The 18,340-nt window shown below is 44.6% G+C and overlaps 1 protein-coding gene across 1 annotated transcript in view; it reads left to right on the top strand.

The window, feature by feature from the left end:
* Nucleotides 1–568: 568 nt before the first annotated feature.
* Nucleotides 569–18,340, top strand: part of HTR1E (5-hydroxytryptamine receptor 1E) — a 38,870-nt gene continuing 21,098 nt past the window's right edge. The window contains exon 1 of the mRNA XM_071443462.1: nt 569–1,113. The gene's annotated coding sequence lies outside the window, so the exon portion shown is untranslated. The remainder of the gene's footprint in view (nt 1,114–18,340) is intronic.

Below are 18,340 nucleotides of genomic sequence, written 5' to 3'. Positions count from 1 at the left end.
TTACTAGTAGAAATTCTGACATTCTCAGAGGGAATAACTACTTGATTTTGAGTCATTAATGGCCGCTAAACTCTCTCTATGGTACTTCCATAGGGTATCTATCGCTCTGTACAGTGTATACATTGCAAAACTGAGCGACTCCACTCCCGTGTGTTCGGACAGCGTGGACGCAACGCTAAAATCCCAAAACACGCTCGCAAGCCCACATGGTTCTCACTCCAGCTCCGCCTGCTCCAGGAGCGCATCTCCGGTATCGGTCAGCACCGGGTGATCAGGGACGGACTGCGAAGAGCGGGCAAGCCCCGAGCAGGCTCTCCCGGTTCCCAGACAGTCCCCGCATCAGGTACCAGCCCTGGGAAGCGCCCTGCCGCCAGCACACCTCTCTCCGTGCGTCTGCCCGCACCGGGGCGGGCTGATCTCCACCGGGAGCGGGCTGATCCAGTGCCGCAGCTGGGCTCCGGGCAGGGCGGCAGCTGCAGCCGCCCCCCGCCCCGACAGAGCCCCGACAGGGCAGCGGCAGCGCCCCCGGCTCGGGCCCGGCAGCGGCCACGGCCGTGCCTGAGCAGCGGCGGCAGCCGCGGGCGGGAGCAGCGCCGGGGGCTTGGCCGGAGCGGCGGCAGCCGGGCCGGGGCAGGGTCCGCCCGCTGCCCCGACTCGGTGCCCGGAGCCGCCTGTCCGGCGGTGCCCGGCAGTACCCAGCAGTGCCCGGCGGTGCCCGGCAGTGCCCGGCGGGCAGGCGGGGCGGGTGGAGGTGCTCCTCGGCGAGCGCAGCGGGGAGGGGGCGGTGCCGTGTTTCCACCGCCACGGAGCGGAACGGAGCTGCTGCATCCTCATCCTCATCCTCATCCTCATCCTCCTCTCCCCTCCCCCGGCGCGACCCCGCCGGCTCCCCCCGCCCAGGGGCGGGAAGGCAGCGGGCTCTGCCCGCGGTGGCGGCGCGCCCCGAAGTGGCTCCGCACGGCGTTTCCCCCCGCCCGCTGCCGCCCAGCGATAAATCCCGGCGCCGGGGGCAGAGCGGCACTTGGCGGCTGCCGCGCTGCGGGGAGGCGGCGGAGCTCGGCCCCCTCCCCGCGGCGGAGACCCCCAACAGGAGCAACAGCAGCCGGAGCTCAGGTGAGCGCCGGGGCTGGGGGCGGCGGGAGGAGGAAAGGGGCCGTGCAGGGGTCGTAGGGAGCTGCGGGAGTGTGCGGGACGCTTCCTCTGACATTCCCCGCCGCTGCCTCGAGGGGAGCGGCTGCGAGGGGGAGCCTCGCTAGCACAGCGGCGTGCGGACAGCAAGATGCTGCCTATGGTTTCTCTGTGAACCGTGAAGTTTTCCTTCGTGAGCTTTGTTTGAGGCGGGTCCCGGAGGGCTCCTTGAGGGCTGCGGGGCTCTGCCCAGGGCTGTGGTACCGCGGGAAGCTCGGAGAGGGGTGAGCGGCGGGCGCACCCCACCCAGCGCGGCTTCCCCCGCAGCCGGGGCTCCCGCGGTCCCGGTGAGCAGCGGGCTCTCCGGGGCTCTCCGGGCATCCCCCGTCCCTCTTCGGGGTGCTGTGAGATCCTCTCCAAAGCGCCTCTCAATAGGTAAAAAGGTCGGTGCTCTCCCCTTGGTTTCTCACACCTGAGTGGGGGCTGAATGGTGAAATGATGCACAGAATGTGAAAATAGTTATTCTCAGTACTGTACGAGGTAGACTGTATTCCTCGCTTCAGGAATGGACCTCCAGGGGCATGAAATGCAGGTGTTGAGCTGTTCATCTGCCTGATAGTCCTTGTGACTCAAAACGAGCAGCAGGTGGAATCAAGACCTTCATTTGGCTACAGGCTGTACAGTCCTTCAGTATCTAGAGAGATGGCGAGCAGAGGTGAGGGTTCATTTTATTGTTTGTAACCAACCTTACACTTTAAGTTTGGGTCTACAGCGACTAAAAAACATGTTCTTAACAGCATAAGGCATTTAATCTGTATTTAGTTATTTCCTGGTGGCTGGGAATCTTACAGAAAAAAATCAGGAATATTCAGTTTCAAAGGATTGGAATTGCCATGAGATCATACATTGAAAAAATTTGGGCTCTAAGTTAAGAAAAAGAAAAATGAAAAACCCACCAAATCTGCACCTCTAATGATGCACTAATTTCCCATAGAGAGACATGTAAAAATAGCATCAACCCAGCAAAGTGCTTGTTAAATTCAAGTGAGGGCTTACATACTATGAGCTTCAGTGGCATTACTCAGAAGCTAAAGGCAAGGCTGAAGGCAAATGTGCTTCTGTGATTCCCCAAACCCAGGGCTTAAGTACTGTTCAATGAAGTATTCAATTGCATGAATCACACTCATTCAAAGTTCAAGGCAGACCAAATCAGGGAAAACATGGACTGAACATCATTGTCAGCCTCTCTGCACAAGAACTAGGTAATCACCAGCCCTGTGGATTTTTCCCGGCTTTTTTAGGAAATCTTTAAGTATAGAGTGAGCAGCTCTTGACTGTCTTGAAATGTGGATTGCAATCTCCTAGGAGCCAATATCCCTTCATGATCATGGATTGGCTTTAGCCTACCTTTGCATTTCAGTCATGTCTCAAACTTTGGGACTTGGGAGGGCACATTTTATGGTATCTGCCCAATTTAAAAAATACAAGCACACAGAAAAGCTCTTATTTCTGAAAACCATTATCTCAAATTCATTTATAAGCACCAAAAGCATAGATTGTCAGGCACAAGATACATAGATAATTTTCAGGAATCACAGCACTTGCCAGCATGGAAAAAGGACAGCATTATATAATTAAGATGTCCAAAGAGTAGCATTTATTTCTAAATATCTTCATTTTTTGTGAGGTACTCTTGGATTCCTATGAAATTAGAGAAAATTGTACTTAACTGTTCCCTGGTTTTCCTCTGTTGACAAAGTCCTGTGCATGGTGAAATAATCTGTATCCTTGGATATCTTCCCATTCTTTTCAGGATGCACATAAACATGCCTGTCTTAAGAACTTTAATAAATTTAAGATGTATATTTGCTTGTATTGTTATTTAACAACTTCAGGAGTGTACAGACAGAGGCAGTGTTGGGTTTGCTGTTCTGAGCTTCAGCCTGTTGCTGTTGATAATGTGCCTTTGTTGATGTTGGGGGCAATTTTTCGGTTTTTCTTTTTCTTTTCTCTGTAAAACCCACTAGCTTCACCAAGTGGCCACCTAAAGACAGTGGATGTCAGCTTTAAACTTTGTGTTTCCCTGATCCTGGTATTTCTGCTGAAATCCTGGTGCCCCTTGCTGGCAATTGCATTAGTAAGTAAAGAGGAAACTGGCAGCAGCCCCTTTCTGACTGAGGGGTTTGGATTTAGCATAACCTCCCTGTAAGAATGATATGTTTAAGGCATAAGGATCTCTTCCAGGACACAAAGGAAGCAGTCTCGTATATTAAAAAGGGAGGGGAAAAGTTCCCAATGCAAACAGCAAGAAAAGCCTTAAATCCAAACAGCTGAAAGCTGTTTGGAGTGTCAAACACATGGAGTACACCAGAAGAAAGAAAAAGGTCACCAGGCCAAACTCCACTCCATTTAATTACATTAAGTCTGTCAAATTAATTCCTGGCACAACTTGACTGAAAATATTTCTCTGGGTCTCCTCTGTAAAGTGACTAGAGTATTAAAAAGGCAAGCACCTATTTCTCCACATGTTCATGTAAATTTGTCTGTTTATGAACAGCCCTCTCAACAGCATTTGGCCTGTGTAAAATGAAACACCTGCCCAAGATTTTACTTCTGCAAACAGCTGGTGGATTAGCCCTTCTAAACCTTTTTACACAGAAAATTTTGGGCTCTTGACAGTCCTGGCAGTAACAAATGTGGGGTCTGTGGAGGCCACTGTGGTGGGAAGTTCAGCAGGTCCAGATGAGGTCAGAACTTGAATGTAGCTGAGGTGAAGTAGAGATGTGATCTGCAGAAGTGAGTTCAGGAAGGACAGGTAGGGAGCATCATGCTGAGCTGGGAATAATCTGCTGCACAAATGTAGTATGGAAAGCAGCTTGCCTGGTAGCACTTCTGCCACTAAAAAAAAGCAGTGCTGAGAGGAAGCCAGACTTTCCACCATGCTGCACAAGGAGGATTGCAATCTACAAAATATGTGGTGGGATTTGGTCCCACAGCTCGATGTTGGTGAGGTCTTGGCTGAAGGAGTCTGCCACTTGGGACACAGCTGTCAATTACCTGGTGAGGGTGCAGGGAAGGCTTAAAAACATGGCCTGAGGGAGATTAATCAGGCTCTTTAACCTCAAGAGTGAACTGAAGCAAGATGTGCTTGTGGCCTCCAGATTTCTAAGTCTGCTCCCTGTGCAGCCAGGATGGACTCAAGCCCCCCTGGAACCATGGTGTTGGACCTGCTGAGAAACTTCCCACAGGGAAACAGCAGCTGTACTCCTATCCAGGCAAGGAAACACCCTGAAAGAGTGACAGGGTATATCCTTAGATATCCTGGGCTTGGGTACCCTTGGCAAGGGTGCTTTTGTAACAGGGAGCTACTCCTACAAAGGGGTGTTTTTCTTTAGTCCCACAGGCAGCAAAGTCATCTTGGGCAAAACAAAGTTTGGGTGTCTACATTATTTAGAAACAGAATAAGCACCAACATCCACCCAAACATCTAACTCCTCTGCTCACATGGAACTACCCTTTTCCTTACTGTTTCCTCAAATCCAGAATGGGATCAAGGAGCCAAAATGCTGAAAGTGAGGCCACCCTATTGAAGACAAAGCTTAATCTTACAAATGGCAGTTGCCAAGGCTGTGGCTGATGCACAGGGCTTTCTAAATGCCAGTTGTCTTTGCTGGCTGGATCCTTTTGCCCAGCTGGCAGCTTCTGGCAATATATAATCTGCCTGCTCTCCCTGGAACTGCAGGGAAATGCCTCACAAGGTGACTGCTGGGGGCAGGGGACATGTCCACTCCTGCCTCTGCTCTGGACACCACCCACACTGCCAGAGTTTCCTTCTCCATCCCCTATAAGCACCCATTGCTGGGCACTTCCCTTCCCAAAGGGCCTGTGGGACATGGGGTGCAGCTTCTTCCTGCCCAGCCCCATTCCTGCAGAAAGGCACAGAGGGACGTCTCTTTTGGAGCAGGCAAATCAAGTATTTGTCTGTTGCAGAAGCCCATAACAAAATTGCCTTTCAGGGTCACCCATGCTCTCCCAGGGGTCTGTCTGGGATCCTAAAAAATGGAGTTTTCGGTAGCACCCAAACCATCATTCACTCTCTGTGGCACTATCAAAATATACACAGTGGTACCATACCAGCAGCTCATCAAATACAATTTAAAATGTTTGGGGGGCAGTGTATTGCAAGTCCCCAGCATTGTCACCTGGTTACTACCACTGGAAACCCTGTTCCTTTACACTTCTGGCCAAATGCTGTGCCATCAGCCTGGCAGGGAACAGGATGCACTGAGACCTTTAGCACCACACTTGCAGAATTATCCCTTTTTCCTTGCAAGTACAGATATCCTGGAGGAATATCATGCTGACAGCTTCTAATTATGCTACTGGTTGATTTACCAATTTATGCTCTTTTAAGAGCTAGAAGTCAAGGAAGGCCAGGAATGATCCCTTCCCTGAGCCCACATCTCAGATGAAGTGGCATCTCTTTGGCAGAGCCTTTCAGAGCAGGGGAGGAACACACATCCAGTTCTCCAGGATGGGCAGCCCCCATTCCCAGCGTGGGCTGCCTGAGCCTTTGACTGTTTCCTGTCCCTCCAGACACTCTCTTTTTGCCTCTGAGTGTTTTTGCAGCTGCCTGTGCCATGGGAGTACCCCACAATTTTTGACAGGGCCCAAATACACTGACTAGCTCCAGATCCACCTCTTTTTTTAATCTGTTTGGAAAGATTTTGGTTTATACTTATAGCATAAGCAGCACAAAAAAGGCAAGATAGTTACAGACCTACACATTTATTTGCTTTAATGTATTCCTCCTCACAAGCTAAATTAGACAGATATTTCTATTAAGGCTTTAGTGGTTGTGGTTCACTTTGTATGTTTCTTTTTTATAATCAAGCAAGCCAGGCTATCTGCTATGCCAGACAGAGATTGCTACCTGCCCTGCTGTTCTGCTCCTTTGTCCTTTTTTCTTTTCTTTTTTTTTAATACCCATTACAAATACTCATATAAATACCCATTTCCAACTAGGATAAGACCATACAAATGGGGTCCCACATAGCAAAATGCTCTCATGAACTGGGTCCCACGGGCTGGACACTGTGCTGCTTCTGTCTTTCAGTGTCTTTCCTGTAGGAGACAAATTTGAAGCCAAGCATAAAAACTGAAAAGCACCATTCAGAAAGATTTATGATCCTGTTTCATTAGGGATGCATATGTGGAATTATTCCCTGCCTGAAAGCACTGACTCAGAGCTCACATGTAAATTGCCAGGATAATTCCACTATTCCATGTTTCACAGAATTGAATGTTCTGTGCCTTGCTTCAAGTGTTTTGTTGATGAAAATTTTTCTATTTTCTCATAGAGAGAGTTTTGTAGTCTGTTGAGCTCTAAGTATGTTGTCCTGACTTACAAACACACAGTGACTGCCAGTCAAATTAATATCTTAATTTTAAACTGGACAGCTTCCTATCAGCACCACTCTGTTCCTGCAGTAATGCTTTTAAGTAGTAGCATTTCTCATATGTGTGAAGTTCTGCGTGAGGGGAAATACTTGGAACTTAACAAAGCTCTATCCATGTTGTGTCTTAGCTTCATATCCCAAAACATCCAAGGGTGCAAAACCTAAGTTGGCTGCCAAGCAAGACCCTGTCATGAGTGTGGGTGATCATAATACACAGGCACAATTCACATGTTTATACCACAAAAAACTTAATTTTGATCTATTTACAATGACATTTCATTAAAGGACATTAAAACAAAGTGCTTTTTAAATTGCTGAAATGGGTGAGTAGTTAGCACCTGGTTTAGAAAGTGAGTGAGGTCTGAAATGGGTTACAAGCAGGCACACATTTGTTTTGTTTATTAGATATTTCCCAACTGATTCTGCCAAACTTGTTAGGATCAGAACAGTCTGACCAGAGTGAAGCAGCCCACCTGGGTACACGCTGCCCCAGCTCTGTTTGACACAGCTTGCTGTGTTAGCTGTCACTGCCCAGGTGGCTTTCCATACAATGCATGTTTCCCTGAGTCATGACAGTTAAGTGTCCACTTTTCTCTTCCTGGTGAGACTAATGCCTTTCTAGCTGTTGTATTTCAGAGGCCAACATAAAGCAGGTAAGTGCTCTGGCAGAGCAGTAAATATTTGATAAAACTGCTTTGCATGGTGTGAGTGTGAACTTCACAGTGTGGAGACAGCTTAAAATCAAATTATGCTGTGCATAATCTTCTTGAATTAAGAGCCCAGATTGTTACTGGTTTTGTTCACTGGACTGAAACAAAGATCTGAAATTCCTGAATAATTGGACAAATTATACATTTGAGCTGGTATGAATAGAAACACTCACCTGAATTACAATTGCACGTTCCTGCTGTATGTGTATCTAAGCCTTTCTCTGGGCTGCACTTCACACAGCAGCTGTTTGCTGAGCCTTAAGAGAGCTTTCAGGGGTATTGAAGCACACTGTGTTCCTCTGAAAAACAGCAATCATCCTGTCCATGTTGGAATTCCTCCCATGGGTCCTCAAAAACTCACCCATTGAACACAAGGAAAGGCTGGGGGAGGCCTCATTAGCTATTTGAGCCTTTTGCTAAAAGGGAGCCTCTGGTCTCCTTTGGATATTTTCCAGTTGTCAGGTAACATACGGACATAGAAGAAAAAGCCCCCCTCCTAACAGGAGAGAACAAAACAAACAAAAAAAGTTAGTAAGAAATAGTAATAAACTCTTATTATAGTATGAGAAACAGTAGTTATCTAAGATCCTTACAATTTGTGCTTGAAGAAGACTTTCTGTGATGGGACTGTGCTGCCTGACTGAGCCTCTGTGGGATCTGAGGGGTCCAAAATGCTGTTTGGGCATAAGGACTACAGTCCTAGCTGCTCTTACTTGTGGAGAAGTTTGGAACAAGAAAACAGGGAAATTTCTACACAGAATTATTATTATTATTATTATTATTATTATTATTATTATTGTTATTGTTATTGTTATTGTTAAAGAAGTGAAGCCAGCCCTGCATTTAACCTCTTAGTCATGTTGATCTCTGTGTTGAGGAGTTTGAAGCAAACACAGATTTTCTTTTCTCCCTGGTAGCTGCAGAAGTGTCTGTGAAAGACAAACAAAATGGAGACATCTTCCATGAACAGCAATTATGTCAAATATGCTCTTCATATTAAATGAAAATTGACACTTCTTAATGACTTAGTGTAGTCCAGTTGTCTCTTAGAAAGGCTACAGTATTTAGTGTCAAAATACCTGTTTTCAGTCACTGTTGGTTTTAGGCTCTGTCTTATGATTAAACATACATACTAAGCTGCTAAGAGTAAATACATATCATACAAAAGTAAAGATTCCTTGTTTCCCAAGTGTTTGATAATGGAAGAAGTGGTTGCAGACACTTCACTAAAAGAAAAAAAAAAACCCAAAACAAAAACCACACAGACAAAAAGAAAAAAGGAGAATACTTGTCATATTTCATAGAGGAGGAAAAAAACATGTAAAGAAAATTAGATACACTAGAGACTTAAGCACAGCTTGCTTTGAGGCAAGTTTGATATGTGGGTGGGTGATAAATATACTGGGATTTACTGGTGGAGGTATTTGTAAGTGTTTTCACTTGTTGTCAAAAAGAACAGCATGGATGTTTGGAAACTTACAATCCTGCAGTTTCTGCTGACTGTTCCTGTTAATAAGTGCTAGCAGAGAACCCTGGCCTCTGCTGATGAAGAGCAGCCAGAGGAACAAGTGAGAACATCCTGGCCAAGCCTTAGGGACATCCAAGCTCAGGGAGGGAGATGAGCTTGAGGCTCATGCTGCGGCATCACTTTGCATTACCAGAAAATCTTAAATCTAGAGCGTGGCAGGTCCAGGCACCAGGGCCAGGGGAGAAACAAGGAATTGGCCCAGTCACAGCAGTATGTTGGAAGAAGAAATCCTGCCAATTTTCTTGAGTCCCTGCTATCTCTACAAATTCACTGCACATGCTTTGGGGGTTTGTCCATGTCCGCTGGAGCCAATAGAGGTCTGGGAACTGCTGAGCATGTAAATGAATTTTTAATATATAATCAGATAGGGAAGAAAACGTTACTTAAATGTCTTCCACATCCTATTAAAACATTTAATTTTTCTTAAGCTCATTTACTTTATTCTTTGGTTGTGGAGAAAGTTTTCAAAGGTAAAATTCTATTATCCTGTCTCCTTTATAGTTTGGGGAATTCAGAAGGTGGGACTAGATCCAAATGCAGGCTCTTCCTAAAGATATTCATATGTACTGGAGCTTTTGCATACCCTGTGTATGAGATACCTTAAAATGGGCTGCCACACTTAAAATGATCCTGAAGCTTCTCCTCATGGACACAGTGAGCTGACAATCATCACCATCTGCCAGCCACACTCCACACCATTCAGTAAGGCTTGTGACCAGGGGACAAGTATCTCATTCATCCCTGTCTGTGTTCACCCTGGCCATCTCCTGCCACTGATTCTGCTTGGCATCAGAGGAGGATTGGGGAAAAAATACAGATTGAAAGGGTGGTTCCAGAGCAGCCAGACTCAAATGATGGTGAGAACCTTGAGAGTTTGCCACCTTAACTAAAGCAGTTTCCAACAAGTGAATGACATGGAGCTGCATCCATGCTTTATGGCTGCCCCTGCTGTGACAGCTCCTGTGTCCCTGATCAGCCCCATACCGGAACATTCCTTTAAACACATACAGGCTTGTCCCTTAAAATGCTCCTGGCTCTCCCTGCTGTGCAGCTGTGCCCTGGGACCTCCAGGTGCACCACTGCCAGCAGCAAGCAGTAGAGCTGTTACCACACAGGCTTTGGAGCTTGAACTTAGAATGGAAAATGTAAGAGTAGGTTAAAAATGCAGAGGCTAGCATTTGTCTCATCTTGTGCTTTAATTTTTACAGCACAGCTTAATTTGATGTTCTCTTTTTCATGTATAGCACATTCTAGTCAGCCATTTAATAAGAAATTCACCTAACATTAGGAGTTACAGTAATATAGTTCTTATTTACTGATAGATTTATAGCCCAGAAGCTTGCAGACAGCACTGTGTCAGCTGTGGGATGATTTTAATGTGCAGGCAGCATTTTCATGGATAAAATTTCCATTATTTCATAACCAAGCTATTGCTTTCTAACCAGGCACACAATGGGCATTATTCAAGAGGGGGCAAAAAAGATATCTTTCTTTCAGAAACTGTATTTTGGATGCATGTAAAATCTCTCTTCTCTGTGTGTTTAATTCATGATACTGATGATACCATGGTTTATTTTCAGAAAAATGTTTTTTCTCTGAAACTGGCTTATAAAATAATGGTTTTTAAATATTGTCTTCAGAAGAAAAGCATGGTAATTTTATTTTTAGTATTTTAGGCATTAAAAAATTGATTCAACAACACATAGCTTAATGGAACTTTTAATGTAACAACCTTTAAACAATTTCACCGTCCAGTACAGTAGTACCAATGCTGATGTAATTTTGGCCCATTTTAGCTAGTGTGCTTTTAAGCTGTTCCATGGGGCATGAAATCCTGCATGTGTGGCTCAAACTGTGGCAGTACAAGGCTGAGCGACTCTGCGTGATCATGAAAATCATTCTGAAAATCAACCAGTCTGAATTTCCACTTATGCTAGAATGGTTTCTGGCAGATAAAGGGCAGGGGGAGGGGAAGAAATACAAGGATGTTACAGGGTTGAAAGGAGCTTGAAGTACACAATGCATGTAAAAGTAGACCTTGGGCAGCGATTACCAACCAGTAAGAAAACCATCAGCAGGTTATGTCCACTGATAATTGCCACATCCTGGCCATCTAGCCATGCCTAAAATTATGGAGTTAAATGACCAAAATTCCTAGGTGTTTCCTTGCATTCCTGCATTGAAGTGTCAATGCAATGAGATCTAGGTAGTCATTGGAAAGATCTAGATGGTCAGTGCTTCTTGTGGAATCAACATTGCCTTCAGAAATGTCCCTGGACAACTGACTATTAATAGGTCTCAAAAATGATGTCTCTTTACCTAATACCATCATTCCCTCAAAAATTATATTCAATTTCTCTTATAAGCCTGTCAGATGTGCTAAAAAATACTGCCCTAAATTGCTGATTTTGTCAGCTTATTTAGGCATAAATTTTCCTTGAAACCATTTCACACACTTTCTATCCTTCATATTCAATTTCAGCAGATGTGTTGATGCATCACCTACTTCCAGTTACCCTCCAGTGTTAACCTTTTTGTGCCAGCATTTATCCTTGGTTGCATTATCCTTTGCACTGAATTCACAAGTGGATGTGGATGTAACCAGCATCTTTGGAAAGAACCAGAATGTCTCTGATTATGTCGAGATCTCTACACCTTCACCTGTAGACTCTTTTTAAATCAATGTCATCCAGGCAAAGAAAACTACGTCCTATGACTCAAAAAAGCCTTACATTTTTCTGACATTTTGTGTTCCAAAGGTAACCTAGTTAAGAAAAAAGCCATGACTGATGGTTTCATGGGGGATGAAAAATGAGCTCTGTTCTTTTAATGGCCTCTGCAAACTCTGTTAATGTCCTTATAAGTGAGATATATTCAACATCAGCTGTTTTGTTTTAATGGCTGTTGCTTCAATTACTAGAAAGTATTGCTGTTGTTTGTACTGCTTCTGGGACTACAAAAAGAAAAGGACCTGGGTTTGGTTGAAGGAGAAATCCTGCTGGTGTACTTCAGCTGGACCTACCCTCTGGCTCTACCGTTCTTGAGGTTTCTCAATGCATCATCTTTCCAGGATGGTCAGATAGATGGCAGGGAGCTCAGCTCTGATTTTCTTCAGCCTTTCCAGAATTCTGACTTTGGTGAGACTTTCAACCACCCCAGTATTCCTGAAGGGTTGGTTTGGGGGTTTTTGTGCTTTTTTTTTCAATTTCCCCTAGTCCTGTGATGCTTGGCCACTGTTTGCAAGCAGCAACACCACTCATCCCCAGGAGGAGGGAGCTGGTCCTGACAGCCCAGCCATGGTGAGAGGAGACACAACTAGCATTCTGTCTGAAAACTGCTCATCCAGTTTCTCTCTTGTTCTTTGCAATGTAGTCAGGGAATATGCACACTCCCACAAAGAAGCACTCAGGAATAGAGTAAAAATCCAGTGAGGGAATATTGCTGGAGCACTTCAGAGCTGCTGTAGTTGTGTAAATGATGTGCTAATGCCCTTCATTTCTAGCTGATGTTTTCTCTTAATATGCTGTCTGCAATGGCAGAGCATATGCACCTCTCTTGGACTTAACAGACTGAGACACTCAAGGGAGGCAGGCAGATCCTTTCCTTTAGTCTCAGAGCCAGGACCAAACAGAAACATGGATAGAAGCCATATGAAGCTGGAGGGAGAGCACATTGCCCCTGTCATGAGCTAGTGACAGTGAGACAGGAGGGGAGAGAAATTTCCCTCTAGCAAGCAGAGCCTCTGAGCTCCCATTTTTAGCCCAATGCATTTCCCCAAAGCCCCACACAGGAGTGTGGGGATAGGATCCCTTGCTCCCTGTCCCAGCAGTGAATAGCCAAACCAGCAACTGCCATTACACACCAGCTTCATGGATGCTTGCTTTCTTCGACCTGCATGTTCCTTAGAACGAGCTGTTAAAGACTGTGTAGAATGTTTTTACTTGTTCTTCTGATTTAAGGACATCAAATTCTGCCACTGTTGCTTAAGTAGTGCTGGTTTTGCTATTTCCCAGCAGAAATTAGGCAGAGGATCTGGGATTCAGATGTTTGAGATTAATGGGATTGCTCAGTCGAAGCAGTGACAAAATAGAAAGTTATTCCTAGTAGAAAAAGTAATTAGTCCCCTTCAGATCTTCAGTTTGACAGTAGCACTAACATCAATTATTCTCTGTTGGGAATATTCCATTTTAACAAGGTTCACTGTAATATCATCCTTTCTCAGTAGTAATCGGAAGAAAGAAGGCCTTTTCAAATCATTGTCTTGTTACCTTGAGATTTTTAACATTTAAGCCTCCCACTTATCAGCTGATGCCTTGCATTGACTTCAGCACCTGAACAATTCCAATACTCTCAAATGTCTGGAAATGAACTCCTTTTTTCCTCCCTCTTTTTTTTTTTTTTTTTTCTGGCAAGAGAAAATCAACAGTGTTTCCAAGCTAAAAGGTATTGTAGAAAGTAAAGTTAAAATCCTCAGGGTGGAGAAAATATGTCAAAATAATCCGGCAAAGCTATGAGCCCTGGTCTCAGGGAGAAAAGGTAGCTCTACTGTACTGGTTTCAGCTTAATCATGAAGCTCCAGGTCTCAACTCTGTTCCTGCTGGTGACAGCAGTTTTTTCAAGGAGAGCATGCCATCAGCAGCTTCTTCCAAAGGTATTAAATTATCAAACTCTGAGCTCCTCAGGTGCAAAATACGCTTTTTTGAGTGGCGCTGCTGTCCTAGTGCACACATCCTGGGGAGCTTCACAGAGCCTGATGCAGTTTGTGCTCAGGCCAAGGAGATCCTTCCTCCAAGCCAGCATTCCTGATGAAACCTTGCAGCCCCATGCAGAAGTCACACTTTCACTTACTTTCTAACCTTGGTGCTCCCTCTCCCATTTCACCATCTCTAATCCAAAAATCCCATCTCCAATTTAGCATCATGTGTTTGAGACTGTTGAAACATGCTTTAGGAGATTTAAATGCACAGCTGTGTGACTCAATCCCCTAGATAGGTTTTATAATCAGCCTTTATGCATAGCTCCAAGTTATTTTGAATAGAGGACTGCTGAAAATAACCAGAAAAAGAATTAAAGAAATTTTAAATGATCTCTTTTCCCACACCTCCAGATTAAGATACTCTCTGGTTAAATATCTCTGAATAAAACTGTTCTAAATTAAATACTGGCTTTGGTGGTATATAAGATGAAGCTGGCAATAAAAAGTACATAATATCCCATCAAGATGCTGAAGTCTTAATCCAGAACTCACTGGGAGCAGTGTGCACTGCTGCCAGCACACCTGGCCACAGTAGGTGTCTCACAGAGTGCTGTACCCTGATGTGGCCCATTTCTGCCTGCCTATATTGGCTGTTCAGATGTCCAGGGCAGATTGCCAGCTCCTTCCCAAATGACACCTTGGGAGGTGGTGAGACAAAATTAAATCACTATTGTGACTCAGTCAAAGAGTAGTGAGAAACCAGTGAAGGCTCTGGAGCAAAAGAGTCTTATGAAGGGTCTTATGTGGAGCAGTTGAGGGAGCTGAGGGTGTTTATCTTGGAAAAAAAGGAGGCTCAGGGGAAACCTTACCACTCTGTACAACTAACTACCTGAAAGGAAGGGAATGTTGGTCACTTCACCCAAGTAATAAGCTAGAGAGCAAGAGGAAATGCCTCACATTTCATCAGGAGAGGTTTACATTGGATGCTGGGAACAATTTCTTGACTGAAAGGGTTGTCAAGCATTGGAATGGTCTGCCTAGGGAAGTTGTGGAATTGCTATCCCTTGAAGTGCTTAAAAGCCATGTAGATGTGGCACTTAGGGACATGGTTGAGTGTTGGACTTGGCAGTGCTGGGTTAATGGTTGAAATGGATGGCCTTAAAGGGATTTTCCATCTCCGAGGGCTAAACCATTCTGTGATTCTGTGACTGCTACAACTGGACAACATCCAGCTTCAATCCATGGGGCCTCCAGAAGGGTCACAAAGTTGGGTGTTCTTTAAGAGCTCTCAAAAACCTTTGGGTTCAGCAGGGAAGCTGTTCTGTCTCTGGAAAAGTAGAGGGCTCCTGCCAAGATGCTTGCTCCTGGCTGCTATACTGTGGAGGCAGTTAAGTTATTGTAGGGCCTTAGATGAAAATGAAAAGGCATATTTGAATCCAGTGCTGAATACTTTAACTTGATAATTTGAAACATTTATATGATTCTATTGAAACCCTCATTTTAGTTGATGGGGTTGTTTTTGCAAATAGTTCACAATTTCAGGTCACTTTTGAGATGGAAACATCTTAGAATTGGTTGTAAAAGCATTTTTAAAGTAACTTGTGGCTTATTTACTCTGTCACCAGATCATTTCATGTGCTAATGCACTGGGAATGTCAAGCTGTGCTAATAAGAACAGTTTTTCTTCTATTTGTTGTTACTCCTATGTAAATATAATTAAGGCAAAAAGTGTCTGAGGGGTGCCTGATCACATGCATTAAATTAGCTTCCTTTTTGGCTCCTAAGGCAAACACACCCAGAGCTGCAAGGTCTCTGGGAAAGACCCAGGGCTTAGGGCAGCACCTTACCTGCTAGCCCCTGAGCCCATGCCTGTGCTGGTTCTGTGCAGGAAATCATGGAGGGTGATTCACTGGGAACTAAATATGTGTCTCATCTTCAGCATGACAGCAGATCCAGCAACTGCCTCTGGAAGTACTGTCACGTTTCATGTTAGGCTTGTGCTCCAGCAAATGCAGAGTCTTGGGAAAACTGAGATTGGAAGATTTGGGAGTGAGTATTCCAAAATTTGTGTGAAAATTGAGATTTTTCCGCTATCTGCCAAGAACTCTGTGTTAGTCTTATGAAAGAAAGGTATGGAGTGATCTCAAGGGCATGTGTCTGCATATCTGGAGAGCATGAGCCAATATGACAGCAAAGCTTCCATGTAGCACAAGGGTAAGTACACAAGGGCACACTGAAGACATCCAAGATGCAGAGGAGGACAATCTTAGGACACAATTATATCTTAAGGGTAAACTTTGAAACTTGCTAATTATTCTCTAAAGCACCACAGGGAACTTGCAGTATTCAGTGGGATTCTGGCTGGGCATGAGGCATCCAAAAGGTAACTTCATCCATCTGCTAGAGGCTTCCGTGTGTCAGAGACCAGGCACACAAAAGGGTGGCTTGAGCCCAGACTACCTAGCAAGCAGTCTTTTGAGGTACTGTCACCATGCAGACAGTCATTTAGGCACTGGTTTGTGCATGCTGATGACCCCTAAAAAGCAGACTGGTTTTGATTAAGTACCCAAGAGTGGTTTCAGATGCCTGATATAAGACCTTTTCAGATAAGGAGCCTAGCGTGACTTGGTCAAACCACTCCATCACTACACCATATAATTTGAAGCACATAATTTGACACTGTGTAATCCATCAGAGTTCATCTAGCTCAACTAAAAATGACTTTTGTACATGAATATATGAAACCCTAATGCTGTCCCATTTTCCAGTTCCCATAAATTAAACGTGTTCAGTAGAAGACTGAGAATACATAAGTGAAATGATCAAATCTCTGCCCTTTTACACTGGCAAAAGGTTGTAGCAGACTACAATTAAAAAGTAGTCATAACTTGTGCCACAAAAGAACCCTGGGGTGAACACAATTAGAAAAAGAGAAATGATGGTACGTTGCCTCCATATGACAGAACTGCAGATGGACAGTGAAGTGTCAATAACTTGAAGTGAGACTGGCTGCTGTTGTTGCTATTTTTTTTAAGCTACTCCAACATCCTGTGCCAAATAATTTCAACAGCTTCCAGCTATGAGGAAATACATTGGCAAAATTTATGGCTGTAAGCATATATTCAAGAGGAGGATGGAGTAATTCTCTGTGCTAATCACTGTGCTGTCAGCACACTGCTGAATTGTGAGTGTTTACTGGATGATGAACATAGTGTTAGGAAAAAAACCATTGTTTTTCTGTTTACATGGCTTTTTTTTATACTAGTTTCACCATCTTAACAAAATGTCAGATACAGTTGCCTCACTCTGGTTCCAGCAGAGAGATCAAGTGGAATAACCTGTCAATACAATAATGCTCACAAAGATGCAGGGATGAAGACAAACCATAGTAAGATTGGTAGTATAGCAGCATCGTTAACCTTTTTTTCTTTCCTGCACTAAATTTTCCACAGACAAGAGCGTTAGTAATTTTAACTTTGATTGAGAACTGCTATTATCCACTCACAGCATGTGGGAGCAAACAGGCACTTGGATAAATCACAAAAAAGAAAACCACTTAGCATGCTGCTTCCCTCAACAACACCTTTTTGTGAAGGCGCAAGGCCGAGTGCTGCAGTGAGAGCACGTGTGAAGACAGAAGCAAGGCTGCAAAAGCCTCCTCAATCATGCTCAAGGTCAGCCCCTCTCAAAGAAGACCAGAAGGTCACATTTAACTTAAAAGGTATTCTGATATGCTTAAAAAATTTAAGTAATTAAATAATTCAGTGAATGAAAGCCATCAGGATTCTAATGCAGTGTTAATGGGGTCTTTCAGAAATCACGAAGATGAGTTTCATGAGTGACACAACTGGAGCCATTAGCAAACTCATCCAAGAGGAATCGTCCATTGAAGGTGCAGAGGAGCATGAGGAGGAGCACAAGCATTCCTGTTTGTGACCACTGCAGAGAAACACCTACAGATACCTTCTGAACTGCCTCACTTTGCTCCTGCAGGCGCTCAGCCCTCGGGTGTGTTTGTCACCCTTCAGCAACAGATGAAGCAGACAGTGACTCCACTAACGTGAGTATGCAAGAGGCCATCTTCTCTACAACCAGTGCTGCTCCAGGAGATTGCTGGGTGAGAAGCAAATCAGACTGATTTGAAACGTGGAGTACTTCACACATGGTCATTGAGAAGAGCACAACTTGCTGGACAGTCTCCACAGAACTTCAACACTCTTTTGGAATGGCGTTTCCTACCCAAGTGTGCCAACTGTGTCAGCGTGACAAAGACAGCTAGTCCTAAGGCCTACAGCTGCTCCTTTGACATGGTTGGGACAGCCTCCAGAATAAACTTTCAGCTCCTACTAGCTCTTACTGGATGTATCTTTGATGCCAAGGCCTCTGCAAAATAACAAAATCAGAGGAAGTTTGGAACTATATCTGTGCTGTGTAGACTCCAGCAATAAATTACTCCAATACAAAGGTCTAATAGAGTTAATAGAGCATATAAAATTGTCTATTATGTGTCATCATATTTAATTTGCTGCAATAACCTGGAGATGTTCAGGTTTCAGCCTCTCTTTTGCAACCACCTCTGAGAAATGCTGTGCCAGCTGAGCAGTGTCTGTGTCACCAGCACCTCTGCAGCAACAGGCAGTGCAGTGCTTCCAGAGCATTTGGCTGCTTCTCATCTTCCATTATGGTCCCAAGTGAAGCAGCACTATGGGGAGAGCCACAAGGGACCTATGGCCTGGTCATGCCCACAAAGAGTGGGCATGGAAGAAGGAAGACCCAGCCTTCGGCCACCCACAGATACATCCTCTTATCTAAAAAAACT

Source organism: Agelaius tricolor, unplaced genomic scaffold (genome assembly GCF_023055355.1).
Source record: "Agelaius tricolor isolate 1412-34295 unplaced genomic scaffold, bAgeTri1.0.p SCAF_1, whole genome shotgun sequence".
Taxonomy (NCBI): domain Eukaryota; kingdom Metazoa; phylum Chordata; class Aves; order Passeriformes; family Icteridae; genus Agelaius; species Agelaius tricolor.
Note: the sequence above shows the minus strand (reverse complement) of the source record. Positions and strands in the feature narration are given on the sequence as shown.